This window comes from Scyliorhinus canicula, chromosome 2 (genome assembly GCF_902713615.1).
Source record: "Scyliorhinus canicula chromosome 2, sScyCan1.1, whole genome shotgun sequence".
Lineage (NCBI taxonomy): Eukaryota > Metazoa > Chordata > Chondrichthyes > Carcharhiniformes > Scyliorhinidae > Scyliorhinus > Scyliorhinus canicula.
Window position 1 is genome coordinate 113,975,779 of NC_052147.1, and position 26,548 is coordinate 114,002,326.

Genomic DNA, 26,548 nt, shown 5'->3' on the forward strand with positions numbered 1-26,548 from the left:
GTTGCTAGTGTTTTCCCGTCATTTAATTTTTGCTTCAGAAGAATCAAGTGGCAAAAAGTCACTTAACCAGGAGGCGGTCAGAACTATTGTGCGCACGCAATAAGATGAATCTCTGTCCAATCATTCAAATGATTCCTCTTCCTTGAGGTACCGTGCCCTATGCATGTCCTATGCCCTACACGTGGCAATCATGGCCTTCCATTAGATTGTCCCACAATGAAGCTTGGCAAAGTACTGCCGTGGTTTTGCTGTTGCCTACCACAGAGTGGTTGACCAGCCCTCACCACTTGCCATCAGGAGTATTGGAAGGATTTACAGGCTGATAGTCAAACCTGTTGGGCCACGTTGTGGACACACCTCATTGGGATGCTTAACGCCTTGAAAACAAAAGACGTGAGTGTTCTCATAAAAATGTTCTTACAGTTGTGGTATGACAATCTAATTAACTGCTTGGGAACAGATGGGCAGCTATACAAGTCTTCCATTCTGCAGGATAATACAGTTGCATGCCACATGGTATTCACCCCACCTGTGGCGAGACATGGCATCTTGGGGAGAAATTTACACATCATTTATCCTCTTTCAATTATCCTCCAAATTCCGTCCACTCCAGGTTGCTACTGGGAAAAAAACGGTTGGTTCCAATGAGATGGCTGTTACCAGCGAATACCATTTATCTTCTATCTCCAGTTGGCCAAGGGGCATTCATAATTACCTTTGTTACTTAGCATTAGATCTGCAGCTCAGACCTTGTAGAGATGCTGGGTTTTGCAGGGCACCTGTGGACCAGTTATGTTTTTACCAATTTTTTGAAAAACCTTTTATTCTCCTCGTTTTCAACATTTTCATCAAATAAGCAACAAAAGAAAAAACAAACAAAAACAAATACAATAACAATTCCCCCAAACAAAAACAGCACCCTCCTCAATATACAGACCATAACATCCACCTATACATTCCAGGTAAAAAAAAATTAACAGTCAATTAGTGAACAGAGATTGCAGCCGCTGAATACTCTGATCCCCTAACCCCGCCAGCAATGCCTTCCCTACTACAAAAATTCTATCCTTGAATATTCCCTTCCCTCAGGTGCAAGAACCTCCATGGGTCTATACCTCCTATTTCCCTCATACGCCCAGTCAGTGCCTTCACACCACCCCCTCCTCGAATGGGTGAGCAAGCGTGGCTATGACCTATCCATCCTTGGCACTTGTACCAAATTCCAATCCCCTCCCACTATCAGCTCGTGTACATCCAGGTCTGGAATGGCCCCAAACACCTTCCTCACAAATCCTGCATCATCCAAGTTTGGACCATACACACTTGCCAGTGTCACCAGCCTCCCCTCCAACGTCCCTGTTATTGTCGCATGTCTGCACAGCCATCACCTTCTCCATGTGAAACCATCACTCTCTTACCAACCAAACCTGCTATTCGCCACATCCTGCTGTCGAACCCTGAATGAAATACTTGGCTCACTCAGCCCTTCCTGAGCCTCACCTGGTTTTTCACCTGCAGATGAGTCTCCTGTAGCATGACAACATCAGCCTTCAAGCTTATTAGGTGCACAAAGACCATTGACCTATTCACTGGCGTTCCACATAACTATCCTGACCGTGGATCTCTCAACCCCTCTCCCCCCTATCTCCCATCATCATAACTCTGGGCCCTGCCCACTGGGCTTGACCCACCCCATCCAATTGTTACCATCGAACCCCCCCATCCCCAGAATCCCCTCATCCACTCCCTCTCAAAAACACCTCACCCAGTATCTGTCCTCTTCCCCCACTTTTCACACCTACTAGGCCCATCAAAACCTGTTCGACCAGGTTCCAAAGGCCACAGTCCCTCCCCCACCTCACTCCCGTTCATGAGCCAGTTTAGGCTTGCTAGTCTGGAGGCCACTGCCCAGGCCCCACTCCGCTCCAGTCCCCTCTCCTCTACCCAATTCCAGGAAAACAAAGAAATCCCCTTCTAACAAACTAACCCAGTGCAAACACACAAACCCCAGAAAACCAACATTGCAAAAAAAAAAGAAGCCCCACCTCTTATCCAAATAGGCAACTTCACCCATTTAACACATATAACATGAAATACAAAATAAAACTATACACAATCTTCCATCCCCCCCTACCCTCAGTCCAAGACCAAACCTCAGTCCCATTTCTCACTTCTGCCCGGTCCTTCTGCCTTCTCACAAACGCCTCCACCGTTCCACCATCTCGAAGTAAAAGTCTTTTGAGTTGTAGGTCACCCTCAACTTAGCTGGGTACACTACGCCGAACTGCACTCCGCTATTATACAGTGCCGACTTCACTCGGCCAAAGGCCACTCGCCTCCTCGCCAACTCCACAGTTAAATCCTGATATATACGTTTACCAACTCCAGCCAACTGCACCTCCCGTTGCCGAACACAGGACCTTCTCTTTCACGTGGTACCTATGGAAACAACTAATCACCACTTTTGGCAGCTCATTCGCCTTTGGTTTAGGCCTCAATGAACGATGAGCCCGATCCAGTTCGTACTATGAGGGACCTTCCCCCTCCTCCAACAGCTCTGCCAACATCTTGGCAAAGTACTCAGTCATCCTCGGGCCCTCCACTCCTTCAGGAAGGCCCACGATCCTCAGATTTTGCCGCCTAGATCTGTTTTCCAGGTCCTCCACTTTTGCTTACAGACCTTTGTTGGCCTCTACCACTCTCCGCAGTTCCTCACCCATTGAGGTGAACTAATTGCTGTGTTGCGACAAGGGTTTCTCCACCCCCTTAAGCTTCTCACCCTGCTCCCGCACCTGGACACCACTGCCTTCACTGGGGCAATCGCCTCCTCTACCAGCACCTTCAATGCCACCATCACCTCTTTGCTCATCACCTCCATCTGCTTGGCAAACTGTTTTGTAAATCCCAAAACCATCTCCGCGGTCATCTTTTCTGCTGTGAACAATGCGGCCCCACCCAGCAACCCAGCCTCCGCCGCCTTTCCAGTTACCAAGCTGACCCTTTCGCTCGACAGCGAACCGTCACTCGCCCTTTCTTCACGGCTGCTTTATTTTGGTTTTAGGACAACCCCCTCCTTCCTTATGTCTCCATGCACATACTTGATGAAAAATTGTCCCTGGGACTGGGCATTAAATTCTCAAGAATCAAGCATCGAGCAGGAGCCGCCTAGCATGAGACTTCCTCCTACATTGGCAAGTCATGTTGCAGCTGCATAGAAGCTTAGTTAGGCCACACTTGGAGTATAGTGTTCAATTCTGGTCGCCACACTACCAGAAGGATGTGGAGGCATTAGAGAGGGTGCAGAAGAGATTTACCACGATGTTGCCTGGCATGGAGAGGTTGAATAAACTTGGTTTGTTCTCACTGGAACAAAGAAGGTTGAGGGGCGACCTGATAAGAGGTCTACAAAATTATGAGGGGCATAGACAGAGTGGATAGTCAGAAACTTTTTCCCAGGGTAGTGGGGTCAATTACAAGGGGGCATAGGTTTAAGGTGCGAGGGGGAAGGTTTAGAGGAGATGCACGAGGTAAGTTTTTTACACAGAGGGTAGTGGGTGCCTGGAACTCGCTGCTGGAGGAGGTGGTGGAAGCAGGGACGATAGTGACGTTTAAGGGGCATCTTGACAAATACATGAATAGGATGGGAATAGAGGGATATGGACCCCGGAAGTGTAGAAGATTTTAGTTTAGATGGGCAGCATGGTGGGAGCAGGTTTGGAGAGGCGAAGGGCCTGTTCCTGTGCTGTACTTTTCTTTGTTTGTTCTTTGTACATTCTGCCACTGGCAGTCGGCTTATGTTTTTAACAATAGTTTTTCAGCACTCAATGTCACTTTTCTAGTTCCAGCTTACCAATTTTGCTGAATTTAAGTTCATATCTATCTTGGCAAGATTTGAACTCATCAGGCTAGATTTTACTAGGTGCCGTATACCCATACCCCTCTTTCTCTCCCCCCCCTCCTCCCCCCCCCCCCCCCCCCCCCCCATAAAAAACGTTGGTTGTTGTTCCATTGATCTAAAGCTGAGGGGCTGGATACCAGGTTTGAGAGGGGAAGGGTGAAGAGAGAAGCCACAATAGTGGGGAGATCATTCTTTCATGGGACGTGGACGTTGCTGGCGAGGCCAGCATTTGTTGCCGAACCCGATTTGTCCCTTGGAAATTGCGGCTTGCTTTGCCATTTCAGCAGGCAGGTAAGAGTCAACCACATTGCTGTTGTTGCTCTTTATGATATGATGTTATATCCCACCAGAGTCGCCAATAATGTTGCCAATTAATAATGATGCCCTTTAGAGTCACCAGGTATCAAATGATACCACCACAAGGCTTTACCGGATATCGATCAAAGGAACACACAACCAGTGAGTCAAAGATGGTTTATTTACACACAAGGATTACTTCGACATGCAACACAAAACACTACAAGTTAAACTACACCTAACAACTACAATAACCTATACTTAACTTCAGGGCAACCGGTTCTATGCAGATGGACAAGGACTTTGGCCGTATCTTGCGTGGCTGGGTGGAAGAAATGGCTCTGTTTCTGCTGGGTTCAACCGTCTGGTAGCAATCGTTGGTCTTGAACTTGTCTGTCTGGTTGTTATGCGGCACTTGGATTGGCATAGGCCGGATCCAAGAGAGACCGAGCACATCGCTGTGTCTCTTCTTATCCCTCTGGGATTTCCACTCTTTGGGGCGATCCTTAACTTGGACCCAATAATTCGATAGGCTTCGATCACTGCCTTCGATTTCGGCCAATAAAGGGCAGGGTGCCTTGATGGCTGGGTGTGTCCTTAGCGGTCATTGACCTTGGCTGTTTGGGCTCCCTGAGTAAAGGGAGTGCCGCCGATTAGTCTGTATCAGTATCGGTCACCTGAGCACAGTTCTTTTGTTCTGGGGAAATGGGCCATTAGAATGCAATGAGCGGGGTTTTCGATCCGTCTAGCTATCTGGGTTGCAAATACACACACAAGTGTATTTGAGACTATCTGAGTCCTGGGTTGGCCATAATTCCCACGGTCCTTTGCAGGTGGCCATCTGAGATGGCTGCACTTATCAATCTGGAGTCACCTGTAGGCCAGACCAGATAAGGATGGCAGATTTCCTTCTCAGGGGATGGGGTGGAGGCCTGGCTAGGGTACACTCTCCGAGTCGGTCCCACTTTGATGGGCCAAATAGCCACCTTCTGCACTGTAGGGATTCTATAATTCACCAAACTATAAATCTTATAAAACCTAGGGATTGTTCACAGTTAAAAACAGCTCTGAACATATCAAAGAAACTGAGTGATTTGCTCCTAAGAGCTATATAAAGTTACCTAGCATAGGCGACATTTAATCCAAGACAGGAAAATTGCTGTTTGAAATCAAAGATTGGTTTGACTTGTATTGAGGATAAAATTTAGCTGCCTGGAAGCGGAATGCTAATCCAGGTCTTACCTTAACCTCCTTGGACTGGCTCGCCAAGGTTGATTTGGGTCATTGGCCACCTGAGGCGAAGCTAAAGTAATGAAAGCTGAACTCGAATTAGACTTTTGTCTGATACCATCCAGCAAGCACACGAGCCACTCAACCATGTGGAGGCAACAGTAATGACAGACTCGCTGGAGATGAGGAGAAACATCAGGAACCTGACCATTCTACTACTGCCATTAAAATGAAACAGTTACATTTGCTGCTCGCTTGGGATTTTGGGGAGAATGAATTTGAACTGCGATGGAGGGAGTGAGTGAATGTCACGTTCACTAACATACTCTTTTCTCAGAGGAGACGGTGGCCTAGTGGTTTTGCCACTGGACTATTAATCCAGAGGCCCAGGCTAGTGCTCTGGGTTCAAGGGTTCAAATCTTAGACAGCAAATGGAATTTAAATTCAATTATTAATCTGGGCTTCAAAAGCTAGTCTCAGTGATAGATAGATAGAATTTACAGTACAGAAGGAGGCCATTCGGCCCATCGATTCTGCACCGGCTCTTGGAAAGAGCACCCTACCCAAGGTCAACACCTCCACCCTATCCCCATAACCCAGTAACCCCACCCAACACACAGGGCAATTTTGGACACAAAGGGCAATTTATCATGGCCAATCCACCTAACCTGCACATCTTTGGACTGTGGGAGGAAACCGGAGCACCCGGAGGAAACCCACGCACACACGGGGAGGATGTGCAGACTCTGCACAGACAGTGACCCAAGCCGGAGTCAAACCTGGGACCCTGGAGCTGTGAAGCAATTGGGCTATCCACAATGCTACCGTGCCGTGATGGTGACCAAGAGGCCATTGTCAAATTAATTTGGCTCGCTAATGTCCTTCAGGGAGGGAAATCTGCCATCCTTACTTTATTTGTTGCAAGACTCATGGATTTGACTCCAGACCCACAGCTATGTGCCAATTAAAAAGGTTTGCCGAATATATTAATCAGCTGCCTAGTCCTAAAAAGCCAGTGAAGGGATTTTGGCTACATAACAGACAGGAGATAAGAATAATCCATCCATGAGAATATAATGCAAATTAATTAGAGAATGCATAGATATATTTGGGTTAGTTTGATAGTTTTTGAGTATGAACAATACTGATCTATTTGACTATCATTAGATTCAGTTAAAGCTGTCTTAAAATACTAGCTAATGTTGTTCGCTCCTCCAGTTACAGGCCCCACCAAATGTCATAATTCCTTGGCCCTCTGAAATGCCACTTGGTGGCGCATTGGCACAGTGGTTAACATTGCTGCCTCACAGTGCCAGAGATCCGGGTTCGATTCCGGCTTTGTCTGTGTGGAGTTTGCACATTCTCCCCGGGTCTGCATGGACTTTCTTTGAATGCTTCGGTTTCCTCCCACTGTACAAAGATGTGCAGGTTAGGTGGATTGGCCATGATAAATTTCTTCTTCGTGTCCAGGGATGTGCAGGTTAGGTTACAGGGATAAGGCCCAAACCATCTGTAGCCCCTACCGGATCGCCGGACAGGTGCCATGGAATGTGCCACTGGCATGCGCAGCACCAGCCGACAGAATCCCTGGCAGCAGGGAAGGACGCCAGGGTCAGGGACCCCACATTGCTGGGCACCGATGGGGCCCAGGGTGCAGAGATGATAGGGGGCAGAAAGAAACCCATCCATTTATGGGCATCTCTCATGATTAGGAACATAGAACGTAAAAATGAACCAGCAAAATCTACGTTTAACTGTACCCATGGTCTTCTGGCCACTCTCATGGGTGTCAAGAGGCAGAAGCAGAGATCTTGTGGTTCTCTTGGCAGAACGTGCATTGCTTGACCCATGTCGTCAATATTCGAGTCGAGCCCAGGCAACCAGACTTAGCTTCTCACGAGCATCTTCATTTTGGAAACTTCATGGTGACCATTGTGCAGTTCCACTAGGACGGGGCACTAACCTGGGCGGGGGAGGACTACCTGGGATCCCCTCAGGATAATACCAAAATCGACATTCGGATCTCTTTTTTTGTGAGGTTGGGCTCCATGTCATCAGAGAGGTGTCCTCAGTTCCAGCCATTAAGGATCATGCATCTTAATTTGGTCTTCTGTGTCCAAGCCTTAATCTATTTTGCAGATACTGGCAAGGTGTCTTGAAAATTCAAGGTCATGGTGACCTCTTCTAATGTTGGCAGAAGGGCCAGGCTTGTGGGCAGTGGGTGACGACTCGAGGCGTCTGCATTGGCTATTCACATCCCAGGGTGGTCCTTGAGGTGAGTATTTGTAGGTTGCCAGTAGCAAGGCCCAATGTTGGATCTTGGCCAAAGCGATAGGACAGATTTCCCTATACTCTATGAAAAGGCCCAACAAAGGCATGTGGTCTGTCACTATTACAAAATGTCAGATGTACAAGAGTGAATTTTATCTGGTGAACCCCCGAGGGAGGGGAGCGCATCTGGGGAGGCGACCATTTCATCCGACCAGTACTAGTTTCCAGTATCTGGGAATTTGGATCACCCATGATTGGGCCTCGCTCCATGAACTTAACTTGGCCAGTCTGGTGAATAGTGTGAAGGCTGATTTGAAGAGGTGGGATACCTTTCCTCTGACCTTAGTGGGAAGAGTACAGACGGTGAAGATGAATATTCTACCAAGATTTTTGTTTCTGTCCCGGTGTCTCCCAGTATTTTTCTCTAAGGTCTTCTTTGGTAGGATCAATAAGTTACTATCTACTTTTGTTTGGGCAGGTAACCTCTTGGATTCACAGGTCTTTTCTGCAAAGGAATAGACAATCGCGGGGGTTGGTGCTGCCTAGTCTTCTCTGTTATTACTGAGTGGCAAACATTGAGAAGGTGCAAGGGTGGTTTAAAGATCCAGACTCTATATGGTGGTGGATTGAGAAGGCTTTGCGCATAGGATCGATTCTGATGGGCCCTGGTATGGCTCCGCTCTCCTGTTCACTAGGATTTCATCGATCCCAGTGGTAATAGCCTCTTTGAGGATTTTGAATCAATTTAGGTAGATTTTTAAATTAAGCTCTATGTCGCTGTTGGCGACAATTTGTAGGAACCATAGGTTTGAGCCTTCTACTTTAGATTCAACGTTCAGGGCATGGGAGAGATTGGTGAGGTTTAAGGATATGTTTCTTGCCAGTCCAGAAGTTCTAGCTCTGAGAGGGAATGTGTTCAGATACTTTCAGGTGTGCAATTTTGCACATAAGGAGCTTCTTAGTTTCTCCTGGTACTGGTGCCCTCAATTATGGATAGGGTCCCGCCCCTGGCCTGACAGTACTTTCTCCCCGTGTCTGTATGGGTTTCCTCCGGGTGCTCCGGTTTCCTCCCACAGTCCAAAGATGTTGTGCAGGTTAGGTGGATTGACCATGCTAAATTGCCCATTAGTGTCCAATGGTTGGATTGGGATATAGGGCTAGAGCAGTGATTGGGCCTAGGTCGGGTCAGCTTTCGAAGGGTCGGCACAGACCTAATGGGCTGAATGGCTTCCTTCTGTACTGTAGGGATTCTGTAGTTCTATGAATGTTGCGAAAGGGGTGCTCCCACCCCATAAAGAGAGCCATAGCATGTCAGCATAAGCGCTTTCTTGGAATCATAATGGGCTGGTATATTTGATGATAATAGTTACTATTTACTTCCTTGGCAGGCCTCATCTTGTGGTGCCTCCACTACCACTTCTGGGTTTTTTTTAGCAGCAGATATAAGGGTGACAGCAGAGAGGCCAGGTTTGAGATGAATTTCCCATTGTTTATCAGCCCTAGGAAGGAGTTAGCTGTCATATTTCGATGGCGCCTCCTTAATGGCCTTGACTTTGTGTTCCACAGGGTGTAATCCTTTCCTGCCCACCCGGTACCCAAGGTAAATCACCTCGCTCGCTTGGAATACGCATTTTTCTCTTTTGAGGTGTGCGCCTCAGTTGAAAGCCACCTCAAAACCTCCTCCAGGTTCACTAGGTACTCCTGTTCTGTGGCGCCTGTAATCAATACATCATCTACCATCTTGGATAGTCCCTGGTGGATATTCTCCATAACATGCTGAAATGTGGCACATGCCGACAAAACTCCAAAGGGCAGGTGGGTCTACCCGTACAGACCCTTATGTGTGTTAATATTTACTGATAATCTCATATACTCTTCCAATCGCCAATTTAAAAATTCCCAGCCAGTTCATTTGAATCGCTGGCGCAAACCCCTGCCCATGAGACTTAGTCCTGATCCTCATACGACTATAAGTGAAAGTCGGGACGACTGTTGTCTGTAGCCTACTGGGGTCTTGGTGGTAACCATAATTTGCAAAGACTCCCCCATATACATGACTAGTCTGACTCTTCTATCCGTTAGCATATGGGTAGGAAAACTGTTCGGAAGTGATTGAATGTTTGTCACCAATGACGGAGACAGCCGCCCCGTTTCCTACCTCCATCTCAAAGGAATGACCATTTCCGAATAGCCTCATCCTTATAGGAGTGGCCTTGGTCGTGACAATGCGATTCAACTGCATCGTCTCCTTATCCGGAGGCTGGCATACCTACGAGGTAGACCTGGCTTCTTGTCTGGGTGGTATGTATGTTGCCAATTCCAACAGCCTTGCCAAGGTTGTGCCCTTCTGCAACACTCGCAAAATCCAGATGCTGACAGCTACATTTCTAAAGGACTTGTTTCCCAGGTACACCCAGGGTTGTCATGGTTTTAGACCGCCAGGTCATCCCTACGGGATGTTTGTCAATAATAGCTCATGCACATGGGTGCCTTCATCTGAAACACAGGCTTCTTGATGCGGGGTCCCTCCCCCGAACCTGAGGACACGACTGTCCTGTGTCGCTTGAAGTTCCTGAGCCCCCTTTTCACAAGGGGCTTGTCACAGAAGCTTCATTGAAGCCTACTTGTGACAATAAACAATTATTTATTTATTTTTTTCCGTGTTCTCCAGGGTAAAGACTATCTCGATGGTCTCTTTCAGGTCTAGATTGGGCTCTGCCAGTAATTTCTTTCGAGTTGTGGCATTGTTAATTCCACATACCAATCTATCGCGTAACATCTCGGGCGGTATCCGCAGTACTCCGCCAATTTCTGCAACCTACCAAGGAATTCTGTGACGGGATCCCTTTGGGTTTTCCTGGTCGTATTAAAACAGCATTATGGAGGGTGATTGATGGCTTTGGATCATAGTGACTAGGTCTATGAGCTCGTCGAGGCTGCTGGGTAAGATAAGTTTTTTATGAAGCTTAACATCGGGGGGGACCACAAGCTGTCACTCATCTCTTTCAATGTGTGAAACAAACAGCGCATGCGCTCGACATACTGGGTTCAGTCTTCTCCGTTCAAGTCATACAGTTCGGATTTACCAAGAAAGGGCATTTCAGGGTCTGGTTTGTTTCCTTAGCAGAGAGCTGTTTTCTTTACTTTAAAGGCTGTTTGGAATCGTGTTCTTGCTCTTTGTTGCCAATGTCATAACTCCAGCGGAGGGCAGGCTAAACAAACCAAAAGTTTATTCTAGAATGGAAAAGGAACTGCAGCCGCGGGGAACAACGCTGTCATTCCATCCCGGGAGCATCGGAAACGCCGGTCCGGGTCGGAATTACTGTATTTAAAGTTCCGCTAACAGGTCCCTCTTGGACAAGCCTCCACCTGCTCAATGTGGGAACTGGTACTGCACAAATCCCATGGGGCCATCAACTGACATTCCCCCGTGCTCTTCACAGGGGTTAGAACAGAAGCCCAAGCCATGTCGATAACAGTCAAACATTGTATTGTACAGCTGAAGATTCTTGGCAGCTGTTGGGTAGAGGCCGCCACCAGCCCAGATACATCCTGTCGTGGACAGATGCCATTCATCTGTGAAAGTGCTCTCGTCAACGAATAAAAGGAGATCTTTCATCATGTATTTATAATTTCAGAATGAGGGAGAGCCAACACTTTGTAATGCAACTTTAAAGTGCCTTCCCTTGTTAAAATTTGCCAGTAACGTTTTATTTAAAGTAGACACTGGGTGAAATCTAGCGGCCGCTCCTGCCTGACTCTGGACGCGATGCGAGATTTACCCAACTCGCTACGCCACGCGAGATCTAATGGGATCTCATGAGACATTGCGATCTGGATTCTGTCCACAAAGGGTAGCACCTATCTTTGCATATAATCTTTATTATTAGTATTGTCACCAGTAGGCTTACATTAACACTGCAATGAAATTACTGTGAAAATCCCCCAGTCGCCACAATACGGCGCCTGTTCGGGTACACAGAGGAAGAATTCAGAATGTCAATTCACCTAATAAGCACGCCTTTCGGGACTTGTGGGAGGAAACCCACGCAGACACGGAGAGAATGTTCAGACTCCACACAGACAGTGACCGATGCTGGGCATCGAACCAGGGACCCTGGTGCTGTGAAGCAACAGTGCTAACCACTGCGCCATGGTGACGCCCAAGTGCGGTCAGGCAGACTTGAATATGTACTCGCCGGATCTAACCAGTGCCTGGGATTGCATCCCCTCGTCGAGGAGACCCCTGCCTGGCGCCGTTTGGTCCCTGTCTCCACATCAGGGACAGGCAGAACGGCACTTGGGTGGGGGAGGGGGGTCTCTCAGGCAGTCGGGTGGTCAGGCTCTGGGCAGCGTGGCCCCTTGGCACTGCTGATGCCATACAGGCACATTGGCACTACCAGCTGGCACCCTGGCTCTGCCACTTGATTGCAGTGCCATCAGGTGCCAGCCTTGATGGCAGGTGGCAATTTACCCATGCCAAGGATTGGACCTAAGGATGTTCTTCCTTTATGAGATGGGGTACGGGGGCTCAAAGATCCCCAACAGGTAAGTTGGGCTATTGGAGGAGTCTGGGGGTTACCTTTGGGGATCGAGTCTTCCTGCACTGGCGAGCGGAACTCCTTCCACAAGTTTCTGACAATTGCCGATGGTTGTAGTGCACCTTGTTACTAAACCAGTGGATAAATGGGTGTTTCTGCTGATTGTACTGTGCAGCAGAACTTCTTTTGTTTCTTATGATTAAAGCCTTTTGTGCTCATTGCTTCTCGGGAAGTGAAATGACAAAAGCATTTTTTAAAATCTCACTGTGCAAAAAACGCTGCTCTACGTTAGAAATTAAAAAAAAATGGAAAATCACTCGCCCTTTTGTAAATGTTTGGCTTGGTGACTTATTCATCTGGGGCTTCCAGTCTCTGGATCATCAGAAACTGGATGACCTCCCCCGACAAGGTGCACCTTGGGAACCCTTGGAATTCCCGACCCACTGATTCGGTGGAAATTGCCTGCTCCCTCGGATCCTTCAAAACATGTCTCCAACTCCGAGTTAGCATCGGCAGCTCTGACTCACTTACCTGGGGCGAAATTCTCCGACCCCCAGCAGGGTCGGAGAATCGCCTGGGACCGCCGGAAATCCCGCCCCCGCCATGGCAGAGATTCTCCGCCATCCGGGAATTGGGGGGGGTGGGAATCACGCCCCGGCGATCGGCGTTACGTCCGCTCCGATCGGCGAGGCCCCTGCGGCGATTCTCCGGCCCGCGATGGGCCGAAGTCCCGCCGCTGGAAGGCCTCTCCCGCTGCCGAGGTTTGAACCACCTCTGGTGGCGGCGGGATCAGCAGCGCGACCGGGCCCCCGGGATCCTGGGGGGGTGCGGGGCGATCAGACCCCGAGGGGTACCCCCACGGTGGCCAGGCCTGCGATCGGGGCCCCCTGATCGGCGGGCGGGCCTGTGCCGTGGGGGCACTCTTTCTCCTCTGCCGCCGCCATGGCGGAAGCGGAAGAGAATCCTGCCCCAGGTTGCTTTTTGACCACCCCAACTTTCCACCCGACCTCCCAACTCGCTCCTCCCAATCTCCCGACTCATCCCTCCCAAACCAACCTGACTAGCATTCAACCCAAAAAAAACCTCCCGACCTGACTACGCCTGGCCCACTCACCCACCTGCCATGCTACCAACTTGCACACTTGTATGTTCATCCATTTCATTCTCCCGTTCACACATGCGGTCATTCACTAACACGCTGATTAAATGTCCCAAAACCTCTCCCTGAATTAGTGAACACATAAAAGAAGACGGCAGCTAGTGCCATAAAGAGTGGGGTGCGGCTTATCTTCTGGTGATCTAGTGCTACAAGGAAGCAGTTCCATCCATTTGCGCTCCGTGTTTCTGAAAAAGCGGGGAAGGGAAGCGACCCGGCCAGAAATGTGGAGCTCCGACGTGGTGTAGGAACGTCGGAGCAGAGTGGCAATCCAACGGTGATTGCCGTTCCTTGGAAAATAGAAGGGACACAAATGATCACAAACTCAACTGTCCTGCTGCCGTGTTATTCTTGCCCCTCATGTCTGTCATTTGAACATGTCCGCAAAATAACGTCTGTTATAACCTGTGTCAAAGAGGCACACAGGCCAAGTGTTACCTGCAATAGACTTTCCAGAGTAAACACATGAAATAACTTCTTGACATGAATGTACGCCCAAAATATGCACACAGATGCTGGTGCGCGGGCGAGCAAAAATTCATGCCATATGTTGCCATTGGTGAACCTCCATGAATACTGGGGATTAATTTCTTCAACCCCAAAACCTAACAACAGTTATGACAGTGCTTTGGATGAATTTGGGGTAAATGAAATTCCTCTGTGAATGTGTAGAGTCAGGTTATGTCACACATTTACATAAAGGGCACAGTGTACTACATTCTGTTCATCTTTAAGTCCGTGTTACACTGTCATTTTCTCACTGACAATTGGAAGGTTCTGTCCCAGAAATCAAAATGAGCCACAATAATTAATTCAGAATGAAAAAAAAATTCCCTGCTCTGTTTTTTTTTGTTTTAAGAACAAATTTGGCAATCAATCCTACTTGTTTGCAAGGAGGAAAGCGATAAAGCAGGAAATAGCTGCACAGTTTGCTCAGACGAGCTGTCACTTCTTTCGAGCAGTTCAGAGGGCTGGTGCATGTCTGAGAATAGATACACGTGGTGTAATTGCCGAATTTCCGAAAGAGGTGGTAACCAGTGTAGTGAATATAACAGCACAGGATGTGGCAGAAATGCTCGCCGGTGTGCTCAACAGCACACTTCCTTTAAGCAGCCGGCAGCTTCAGCGAGCAGAACTCAGGGAAGTAGCTGGAACTAAAAGGTAAACTCTTTTAATGATCCTCGATATAGATCTGCTTCAGAGGTACCCAGTTACAGTTGGCAATTTAACTTGCTGCAAAATACAAAACAGTTCACGATGATGAATTTTGCAATTCAGAAAGTGTTCAGTGTTTCCAAATTGGATGCTGTCCTTGTTGCTGGTAGTTTATATAAATTGATGGCCTATATGCTTAGCTTAATCTTCGCCTGTTGTCATTAATGTTAGAGAGCATTTGTCCCAATACTTCCAATAAAATTGAATGTGAGACATGTCTAGGGAAACTGCAAGGGTACCGATTGTGGATCAGAGAGTTTAAGCCATCAGAGAAAATGATCCATTTCATTAATTGTTCGGCAGTGAATAGGAGTGTTTTGTACAACTGTCTGCTGGGCAATATGATTACTATTGGTCGCAGAATAATGTTCTGAACAAGATATGATTTTGTAAAAAGGCATGCACAGTGCCAGTTCTCCCCCCCCCCCCCCCCGCGCGTATGTAAAAGTCAGCTTAACAGCACGTTACCAAATTCAGTCCATTTTTAAAGTTGTTTCCTAAGTAGTGGTTAGTGAAATGGTTCACATTCGTTGGCTCATTCATTGCAGGTTTTGCTGTCAGCATTCTTTTAATGCTTCCTGCTGATTTCCACATTCATCCTGAGCAGCATTGCACTGAAATCTCAGTGATAATGGATTTATTGCTGCCTCACGGCACTGAGGACCCGGGTTCGATAGCCCTGGGTCACAGTCCGTGTGGAGTTTGCACATTCTCCCCGTGTCTGCGAGGGTCTCATCCCCACAACACAAAGATGAGCAGCATAGGTGGATTGACCACACTACATTGCCTCTTAATTGGAAAAAATATTAAAAATTAAGATAATGGATTTATTACTTTGAATGAATGGAGTTTAGGGACAAGGGACAGAGGTGGATCATGTCCGGTGTCTCGGACTCCTATTTATACCGAGGTAGATGTGAATGTATCAATAGTTCACACACAGTTGACATTGCATCTGAGGTAGATTTTCCACCACTTTAGTTGGGTTTTTAAATATTTCCCATCCTCACTTCCTCTGAGACCTTTCAGTTTTAAGCATAGAGTAAGTCTAAGTCAGAGAGTGTGTGATGAATTCTGATTTTAACATGGATGTAGGGTGGGGGATGATTCTATCTGGTGCTTTGGTTACAGTGATCCTTTCAAAGAACTATTTGTTAACTTGTGGATCTCGCTTTCTCGAATGCAGTAGCCTAGGCAATACAGTATTACTGAGCTTCATACAAATTATTTTATTCCATTTTCACGGGGTGTGGGCATTGCTGTTTAGGCCAGAGTTTATTGCCCATCCCTAAATGCCCTTGTAAAGGTGACAATGAGCCACCTTCTTGAACCAGCGCAGTTGTTATGGTGTAGGTACACCCTCAGTGCTGTTAGGAAGGTAGTTCCACAATTTTGACCCGGTGACAGTGAAGGAGCAGCGATATTGTTCCAAGTCAGGGTGTGTGTTTAAGTGGGGTACTTCCAGGTGATGGAATTCCCATGCATCTGTGCCCTTGTCCTTCTAGATGGTCATGATCGTGGGTTTGGAAGGTGCTGTCAAAGGAGCCTGAGTGAGTTTCTGCAGTGCTCTTGGATATGGTACTTACTGCTGTCATTGCTGGTCGATGGTGGAGGGAGTGAATGTTGAAAGGTGAAGGATGAGTTGTCGGTCAAGTGGCTGCTTTGTCCTGGATGACATAGAAATTAGGATCATACAGATGTTAGGCCCTTTTTTAATAAATTTAGTGTGCCCGATTCATTTTTTCCAATTAAGGTGTAATTTAGCATGGCCAATCCACCTACCCTGCACATCTTTGGATTGTAAGAAGTCTTACAACACCAGGTTAAAGTCCAACAGGTTTTCTTCAAACACAAGCTTTCGGAGCACTGCTCCTGCCTCAGGTAAATGAAGAGGTATGTTCCAGAAACATATATATAGACAAATTCAAAGATGCAAGACAATGCTTAGAATGCGAACATTTGCAGGTAATTAAGTCTTTATAGATCCAGAGATAGGGGTAACCCCAGGTTAAAGAGGTGTGAATTGTCTCAAGTCAGGACAGTTGGTAGGATTTTGCAAGCCCAGGCCAGATGGTGGGGGATGAATGTAATGCGACATGAATCCCAGGTCCCGGTTGAGGCCCCACTCATGTGTGCGGAACTTGGCTATAAGTTTCTGCTCAGCAATTCTGCATTGTCGCGCGTCCTTGAGGAGCGTAACAGACATCTACAGACGCTGAAAGATGCCCTCGTACGAACGGGATATGGCGCTCGACTCATCGATTGACAGTTCCAACGCGCCACAGCAAAAAACCGCACCGACCTCCTCAGAAGACAAACACGGGACACAACTGACAGAGTGCCCTTCGTCGTCCAGTACTTTCTCGGAGTGGAGAAACTAAGACATCATCTTCGCAGCCTTCAACACGTCATCGATGAAGATGAACATCTTGCTAAGGTCATTCCCACACCCTCACTACTTGCCTTCAAACAACCGCGTAACCTCAAACAAACCATTGTTTGCTGCAAACTACCCAGCCTTCAGAACAGCAACTACGACACCACACAACCCTGCCATGGTAATCTCTGCAAGACGTGCCAGATCATTCATATGGATACCACCATGACACATGAGAACACCACCCACCAGGTACGCGCTACATACTCGTGCGATTCGGCCAATGTTGTCTACCTCATACGCTACAGGAAAGGATGTCTCGAAGCGTGGTACATTGGCGAGACCATGCAGACGCTGCGACAACGAACGAACGGACATCGCGCGACAATCACCAGGCAGGAATGTTCCCTTCCAGTCGGGGAACACTTCAACAGTCAAGGGCATTCAGCCTCTGATCTCGGGTAAACGTTCTCCAAGGCGGCCTTCAGGACGCGCGACAACGCAGAATCACCGAGCAGAAACTTATAGCCAAGTTCCACACACATGAGTGCGGCCTTAACTGGGACCTGGGATTCATGTTGCATTACATTCATCCCCCACCATCTGGCCTGGGCTTGCAAAATCCTACCAACTGTCCTGGCTTGAGACAATTCACACCTCTTTAACCTGGGGTTACCCCTATCTCTGGATCTGTAAAGACTTAATTACCTGCAAATTCTCGCATTCTAAGCATTGTCTGGCATCTTTCAATTTGTCTATATATATGTTTCTGGAACATACCTCTCCATTCACCTGAGGAAGGAGCAGTGCTCCGAAAGCTCGTGTTTGAAACAAACCTGTTGGACTGTAAACTGGTGTTGTGAGACTTCTTACTGCCCAACCCAGTCCAACGCCGGCATCTCCACATCACCTTTGGATTGTGGGGGCGAAACCCACGCAAACACAGGGAGAATGTGCAAACTCCACACGGACAGTGACCCAGAGCCGGGATCGAACCTGGGATCTTGGTGCCGTGAGGCCGCAGTGCTAACCACTGTGCCACCGTGCTGCCCTTGACCCTTTATTTAAATCTGCGACAAGTCTTAACACCTGATTCAGATCTAGACCCTGAACATTGATTCTTTTTTGCCAATATGGTGGGAGGTATTCTTCTTGCTGACACTTGACGTGAAATTCCTGCTCACCATATTGGAAGCTTTGGGACTTATTTAACACAAGTTCTGGAATAAACCTTTAATCCTCCTTGGATGTGGAAGGGACTCCAGAAAACAGGAGGATTGAAGATTTTATTACCCCAATCCCGACAATTTGAAAGTGGGGAGGAGGTTCGGATAGTGGGAGCAGACGTAGGCCATTCGGCCTTTTTAGCCTGTTCAACCATTCAATAAGATCATGGTTGATCTAGTTGTGGTTGCAGCTCCGCTTTTCTGCCAGCCCCCCTCCCCCCCCCATAACCCTTGACTCCCTTGTGTATTAAAAATCTGTCTAAATCCACCTTGAATAAATTCAATGATCCAACCTCCACTGTTTTCTGGGGAAGAAAATTCCACACTCGAAGAACACTTTTGGGAGAAGAACATAAGAACTAGGCGCAGGAGTTGCCAATTCAGCCCCTCGAGCCTGCTCCGCCATTCAATACGATCATGGCCAATCTCCTCTCGGTCTCAATTCCACTTTCCTGCCCATTCACCATTACCCTTCAACCCATTACTAATTAAAAATCTGTCTATCTCATCCTTAAATTTACTCAATGTCCCGGAATCCACTGCACTCTGGGATAGTGAATTTCACAGATTCACGACCCTTTGGGAGAAGTAATTTCTCCGCACCTCTGTTTTAAATCTGCTACCCCTTATCTTAAAACTATGACCTCTCGTTCTAGATTGCCCCACAAGAGGAAGCATCTGCTCCATGTTTACTTTGTCAATCTCCTTTATCATATTATATACCTCAATTAGATTTCCTCTCATTCTTCTAAACATGAGAGAATAGAAGCCTAAACTGTTCGTTCTCTCTCCATAAGACAAACCCGATGACTCCAGAGATAATCTTGTGAACCTCCTCTGAACTGCCTCCAAAATAGCTACATCCCTCCTCAAGTAAGGGGACCAGAACTGTACACAGTACTCCAGTTGAGGCCTCAGCAATGCCTTCTCCATATCTCTATCTTTAAAGGGAGAGACCCCTTATGTCCCCTGGTTTTAATCTTCCCCACAAGAGGAAGTGTTTCCTCGGTACCCACATCATCAAGTCCCCTCAGGATCTCCCATCTTTCAATCAAATCATCTCGGTTTTCCAAACAGCAATGGGCATTGGCCTAACCTGTCCAACCTTTCTCCATAGGCCTAACCTGTCCAACCTTTCTTCGTAGGCCAAACTCCTTATCCCAGAAATGAGTGCAGTGAACCTTCTCTGAAATGCTTCTAAAGCAACTATATCTTTTTTTAAATAAGGAGCCCAAAATTGTACCTAGTACTCCAGATGTGTTCCAGTCAAGACCCTGTCCAGCAATAGTAAAACCTCCATACTTCTATATTCCAGTCCTCTCCGGGTAACAACAGACCAGTCAGCCCAATATGAGTGAGAGAAAGCTTAGCGGAGACCATTACCAAGGACAAAATGAATTCTCATTCAGTAGAAACATCAATTAATTAATAAATCCAGCATAGACTTGTTAACATCAAATTGTGTCTCAATAGCCTAATTTGAAGTAACAGAGAGGGTTGGTGAAGATAATATGATGAATGTATCTGTGAATTCCAAAAGGCATTTGACCAAGTAGCTCGTAACAGACATATTTAGAAAGGAGAAGCATGTGATATTAAAGGAATGGTGATAATCTGGGTATACAGTTGGCTAAGGGATGTGGAGGATAGTGGTTACTGACTGGAGAGGAATATGTAGGCCGTGTTTCCCAGCGTTTGGTATCGGGACCATTGCTTTGCTTGTCCGTGCATAAATAACGTAATGCAATTTTGAAGTTTGTGAATGTTAGCAAACTTGGCAACATAGATCAGGATTTTGTGGTAAGGCTGCCTTCAACCATCATTAACTTGTGCTGTGAAATGTGGAAACCAGGAAATAGTTGTGTGGTTTGCTCCACTGGTACTCAGCGGTCAAACAAATGAAACAAGTGAAGTTGCTTTCCCCAACCAGTTAGATTAGCTACTAACTACATCCAAACAAAGTTAGGGCTTGTCTGTTCAAATGGAAGTGAATCTTTAACTCTGTGGGGTGGCACGGTAGCACAGTGGTTAGCACTGTTACTTCACAGTTACAAGGTCCCAGGTTTCATTCCCAGAGTGGGTAACTGTCTGTGCAGAGTCCGCACATTCTCCCCATGCCCGTGTCTGCATGGGTTTCCTCCGGGTGCTACAGTTTCCTCCCACAGTCCAAAGATGATCTCGCATTGCAAGATAAATCTATGGGGTGGCTCAGTGGTTAGCACTACTGCATCACAGTGCCAAGGACCCTGGTTCAATTCCGGCCTTGAGTGACTGGGTGAAATTTGCACTTCCTCCCCGTGTCTGCGTGGGTTTCCTCCGAGTGCTGCGGTTTCCCGCCACAATCCAAAGATGTGCAGTTTAGGTGGTTAGGCCATGCTAAATTGTCCTCATGTCCAAAAAGGTTAGGTGGTGTTACTATGTTACGGGGATAGGGTGGAGGTGTAGGCTTAAGTAGCATGCTCTTCACGAGGGACCGATGCAGACTAGATTGTCCGAATGGCCTTCTGCACTGTAAATTCTATGATAAATTTTCCTTTTATTTCCCGTACCAGCCTCCCCCAACAGGCGCCGGAATGTGGCGACTAGGGGCTTTTCACAGTAACTTCATTGAAGCCTACTCGTGACAATAAGCGATTTTCATTTCATTTTCATTTCATTTTTCATTTTCATTTTATTTATTTATGGGATGTCGGCATCGCTGGTTAGACCAGCATTTATTGCACATACCTTTACAGTCAGACAAAAACTCTCACATTGAAACTTAAGTTTCCCAAGTGTACAGTTCCATTACTCCAGATTGTAATGATTGTTGGAGATCTTAAAAAAATTTTTTAATTGAAATAAAGTATATCATTTTTAATTCCTTTCTCATTGAATTTCCTCTCTTTCTCTCTCTCTGTTCACTCTTTCTCTCTGATCTTATTTCACTTTCTGTTCACGCGTTTACATTGAATTAAATATTCTAATTATATGCCCCAGTTCACACCCTTGCATGTTTCAGAAAGCATTCATTAATCTGATCAGTTGGAAGAGCCAGGCTGTTGATTTCCCTGCTCACATTAGTCCAGGATCTCCAGAAGAGGGTTCCAACCTGTTTGAGACTCCCGATTATTGTAAATTACATAGGACATAGAACACTACAGCGCAGTGCAGGCCCTTCGGCCCTCGATGTTGCGCTGACCTGTGAAACCCCTCTAAAGCCCATCTACACTATTCCCTTATTGTCCATATGCCTATCCAATGACCATTTGAATGCGTTTAGTGTTGGCGAGTCCACTACTGTTGCAGGCATAGAACAGTACAGCACAGAACAGGCCCTTCGGCCCTCGATGTTGTGTCAATCATTGTCCAAAACCAAGATCAAGCTATCCCACTCCCTGTCATTCTGGTCAGCTCCATGTGCCTATCCAATAACCGCTTGAAAGTTCCTAAAGTGTCCAACTCCACTATCACAGCAGGCAGTCCATTCCACACCCTAACCACTCTCTGAGTAAAGAACCTACCTCGGATATCCCTCCTACATCTCCCACCCTGAACGTTATAGTTATGCCCCCTTGTAACAGCTACATTCACCTGAGGAAATAGTCTCTGACCGTCTACTCTATCTATCTCCATCATCATCTTATAAACCTCTATTAAGTCGCCTCTCATCCTCCTCCGCTCTAAAGAGGAAAGCCCTAGCTTCCTCAACCTTTCCTCATAAGACTTATCCTGCAAACCAGGCAGCATCCTCATAAATCTCCAATGCTTCCACATCCTTCCTATAATGAGGTGACCAGAACTGCACACAATACTCCAAATGTGGTCTCACCAGGGTCATATATAGTTGCAGCATAACCCCGCGGTTCTTAAACTCAAGTCCCCTGTTAATAAACGCTAACACACTATAGGCCTTCTTCACGGCTCTATCCACTTGAGTGGCAACCTTCAGTGATCTGTGGACAAGAACCCCAAGATGTCTCTGTTCCTCCACATTCCTCAGAACCCTGCTGTTGACCCTGTAATCCGCATTCAAATTTTTTCTACAAAAGTGAATCACCTCGCACTGATCAGGGTATTGAACTCGATAATTATCCATGATCATAATGAATGGTGGAGCGGTCCTCCTGCTTCTATTTTCGATGTTTTTCCACATTAAAATACTTTTAAAGCTCTCGACCCGTGGCAGAACGAGGCAGCACGGTAGCACAGTGGTTAGCACTGTTGCTTCCCAGCGTCAGGGTCCCAGGTTCGATTTCTGGCTTGGGTCACTGTCTGTGCGGAGTCTGCACATGCTGCACAGAAATGCATGGAAAGTCTGTATGCAGTTCTATATCAGGGCATTAGTTTGCTGGTGATCGCAAACTCCAAGCACAATGAATAGCAGGACAAACCATACTTCAGGGAGGTATGGAAAGATGGCTGGAATAGACAAATGCATAGGTAGATGGCAATTCATGCAGATAAAAGTGTAAATTGATGCACTTTGCAAAAGCAACAGGGAGAGGCCATATAATCAAAAGGTTGCTACTTTGAGAGGGCTGCAAGAATAGATGGACTTGTGGCTGCATATCACATATCCTTGAAAGTGGCAGGGCAAAATGGTGAAGGAATTGTATGGGATACTTTAAAAAGGCCATTGAATTATGCCATGCTGAACATCACAAATCTCTATGTCAACTCAACTGGAATTGTGTCCCATTCTGGGCACCAGTGTCTTTTAGGAAGGATGTCAAGATGCTGGAGAGCATACTGAGGAGGTTTATGAGGATGATATCGGGGACGAGAGAGTTTAGTTATGGCGAAAGATTGAAGAAGCTGTTCTCCTCGCTAAGGTGAAAGCGGGACCTAATACTAAATGAAGTGTTTTGATAGACCGTGCACATCAGCAACCAGAGGACTTGGCTTTCTTTTTGAAAAAGTGCACAAATTGGAGGGGAAATGAGAGTTATTAAGGTCAGGACTGTGTTGCCTGATCGAATCAGATTTCCTCAGACGTTTCAAAAGGTAATTGGACAGGTACTGGAAACAAACTTATTTTTAGCCTTACGGGGGAAGTGAAGTCTGGGATTAATTTTAATTTGTTTTTATTTTTCCAATTAAGGGGCAATTTAGTGTGGCCAATCCACCGACCCTGCACATCTTTGGGTTGTGGGGATGAGACCCACACAGACACAGATTGTGTAAACTCCACACAGACAATGACCCGGTGCCGGCATCGAACCCGGGTCCTCGGCTTCGTGAGGTAGCAGTGCTAACCACTGCACCACTGTGCCGCCCAGACATGAGATCAAATTGAGCACTTCCTTCAAAGAGCCATTGCAGTAAAAATGGGAAGAAAAGCCTCCTGTGTAGGATGATATGAGTCAATTAATCCCCAAATAACTTATCCAATTATTTCTTTACAAAACATTTTTTTGGAAAACTTTTTCATTATCAACAAAGAAATACACAACAGATGCTTCAAGTTACAATGTAAAAAGAACACCACCATCAATCAAGATCATACCCAATCTTAACCCCCCAACATTAAACTAAAACCCGGGCATTGCCAGGGTGCCCAGGTGACGCTGGCAGTGCCAAGGTGCCTGGCTGCCATGATGTCCATGCCGGGGATTGGGCCAGAGGGTACCCTGCCTTTATGAGGTGGGGTAAGGGGGGGCTCGAGGACCCCCTAATCAGTAAATTGGTATTGTTGGGGTCCGGAGGCTACAGTGGGGAATCGTGAGATCGGAACAGCATTTAAAAATGACAGCCTGATCTATTCCTGCACTGATAAGTTGAGTTTGTCAGTGCAGGAAATAAATGCAAGTGCAGCCTATTCGGGGCCGAGAAACACCCCATTAAACACGCCCAAAACAAGACTCTTTTTTTATCTCCCCCGTTAAATCACACCCACGAAGTATAAAATGCCCCTTAATACATAATACTCAAAACAGGGAGCTATACATTTCTCATAACAGTTACAACACGTAGAGCAAAACCCTGCACAACATTAAACCTCCCACTAAATTCAGCTTTCGAAATGCTCAACCCACACAAGAATAAAGAGATGAAAACATGTACAAGGAACCCCCAAAAACTCCCCATAGCCATATGTCCACCCGCAACATCCAAAAACTTCAATCAACCCGCACCTAGCCCATGCTTTTTTACAAAATAATCTGTCTCCTCCAGTGTATCGAACAAATAGTCATTTCTCTCAAAAGTCACTCTGACCCCTGCGGGTATAACACCCCAAATTGTACTCCACTTTTATACAGCGTGGCTTTGGCCTTTTTAAATGCTGCCTGCTGCTTTGCCAGCTCCACACCATCGTCTTGATAAAGCCTGATGGTGTGGCTTCCTATTTATAGTCACGATGCTCCTTAGCTCATCTCCGGACCCGTTCTTTTTCCTGGAAGCTGTGGAACTTCACAACTGCTCACAGAGGTTCATTTGGAGTGTCCCATGGGCTGAGATCCAGCTCGGGAAGGGACATGAATCTTCCCAAATATCTTTGCAAAGTATTCTGTGGGACGTGGGCCTTCCATCCCCTCTGGCAACCCCATAATATGGATATTTTGACTCTTGGAACAATTCTCCATATCATCCACTTCGGCCTTCAGTGCTTTATTCACACCAGCCACCAGAGGCAATCTGATCGTCATGCACTTTTATTGTCTCGTTGGTCTTCTCCAATGCCGACCAAGTGGGAGCCAGGGCCTCTTCCATCAACACACAATGGCCCCCCGACACAACCCGCTATTGCTTCTCAAATTCTACCGCCAAGATGCCGGTAAGCAGCTCGGCCATTAGTGGAGTGGCCAGAGTTCCAGAAGTTACCTCTGCCATTTTCTCCACTGAAGAGCTCCGAGAAGCCTCCGATTCCACCAGCGAACCTCTGCTTTCATGTTTTTTTGCACTGATACTTCTGGGCAATTTATTTCCCTCATCTGGACATATTGTCCAATTAATCATATTTAAACAATAGATGCGCCGGCCGGAGGGCCGGCTAACCATGTACACATGTTCTGATCGTGCCCTAAACTCAGGGGGTATTGGCAGGGATTCGCAGATGTCATGTCCCGGGTATTGAAAACAGGGGTGGTAATGAGCCTGGAGGTGGCACTCTTTGGGGTTTCGGAGGACCCGGGAGTCCAAGAAGAGAGGGAGGCCGACGTTCTGGCCTTTGCTTCCCTGGTAGCCCGGCGACGAATACTGTTAGCATGGAGGGACTCAAAGCCCCCGAGGTCTGAGGTATGGATATCGGACATGGCAAGCTTTCTTGGCCTAGAGAAAGTCAAATTCGCCTTGAGAGATTCGCTACTAGGGTTCGCCCGAAGGTGGCAGTCATATATTGACTTCTTCACAGAGGAGTAAGCACCAGCCAGGAGGTTGGCGGGGGGGAGGGGTAGAGTAGAGTAGAGTAGGGGGATATTGAGGCAGGTCTGTGTGTGAACAGAGCCGTGGTTTGCACTGTTTAATTTGTAATTTGTGTCTTGACTTTTTGTTTTTGTACTGTACAATGTCACTTTTTCTATATGCCTAAAATATCTCAATAAAATTGTTTGTTTAAAAAAAAATCATATTTAAACAAAAATGCCCCCAGAAATTGGAAGAAAAGGACTAAAAGCCCAGTACCCAAGCGGGAACCACCTCATGTACGTCCTCCCCTCCGAATGTTTCAATGCTTTAGGTCTGTCTCACTTCTGGTAACTCTGGTGTATATAAATAACGTGCGATGAGGTGGGAGCAGTAGAACCTGAATCAAGTGCTGACAGAAAGTAAAATATTGCTATCATACTCTCTCAGCTGGCAGCCCTTTTGCACTTCTTGCACGATAATGAGCACAGGAAGTTTTTAATGGACTTGTTCATCCTGATGCAGAGGATAGATATTTAGCACTTAGAAAGCAATTTATATCTGCAAAACTGAACATAAACCTTTGGAAATTTTGTGTTTATGGGCATTAAGATTTACTTTTAGAGAGGAAGCTTTGACATCCGACCCACTTCAAGTAGCTGGTGAAAAAGAAATATAATTAAATGGAACATTTTTCTTTTAGATACATAACATTTATTTATTGGGCCCTGCAATCCTCCAAGTTCTGTGCACTCGTACACTTTTGGCCTTTTGTGCATTTCAGATTTTTAGTGCCCTGCTGGTGGCCATTGTGCCACCTCTACCCACGTCCAAAGCACTCAAACAGTGCGGTTAAGGTAACAGAGGGCTTGTTCGGTACTTTCATTGATGTCCGATGCCTTCGAGAGGGGGAAGAGAAGTTGGGAGAACGTGTGGAGTGGGGTTGGTCGAAGGACATCGAATCTTTGAACCCCTTACAGTGCAGAAGGAGGCCATTTGGCCCATCGAGTTTAC

General features: G+C 46.7%; 1 protein-coding gene across 12 annotated transcripts in view; it reads left to right on the forward strand.

Annotated features, from left to right (window-relative positions):
* The window catches only part of LOC119957306 (alpha-(1,6)-fucosyltransferase), a 933,359-nt gene that overhangs the window by 625,558 nt on the left and 281,253 nt on the right, over positions 1-26,548 (forward strand). The window contains exon 1 of one of the 12 annotated variants that reach the window (XM_038785259.1): positions 14,440-14,554. The exons of the other annotated variants lie outside the window; for them this stretch is intronic. The gene's annotated coding sequence lies outside the window, so the exon portion shown is untranslated. Of the gene's footprint in view, positions 1-14,439; positions 14,555-26,548 lie in introns of those variants that run through there. 12 annotated transcript variants of the gene reach the window in all.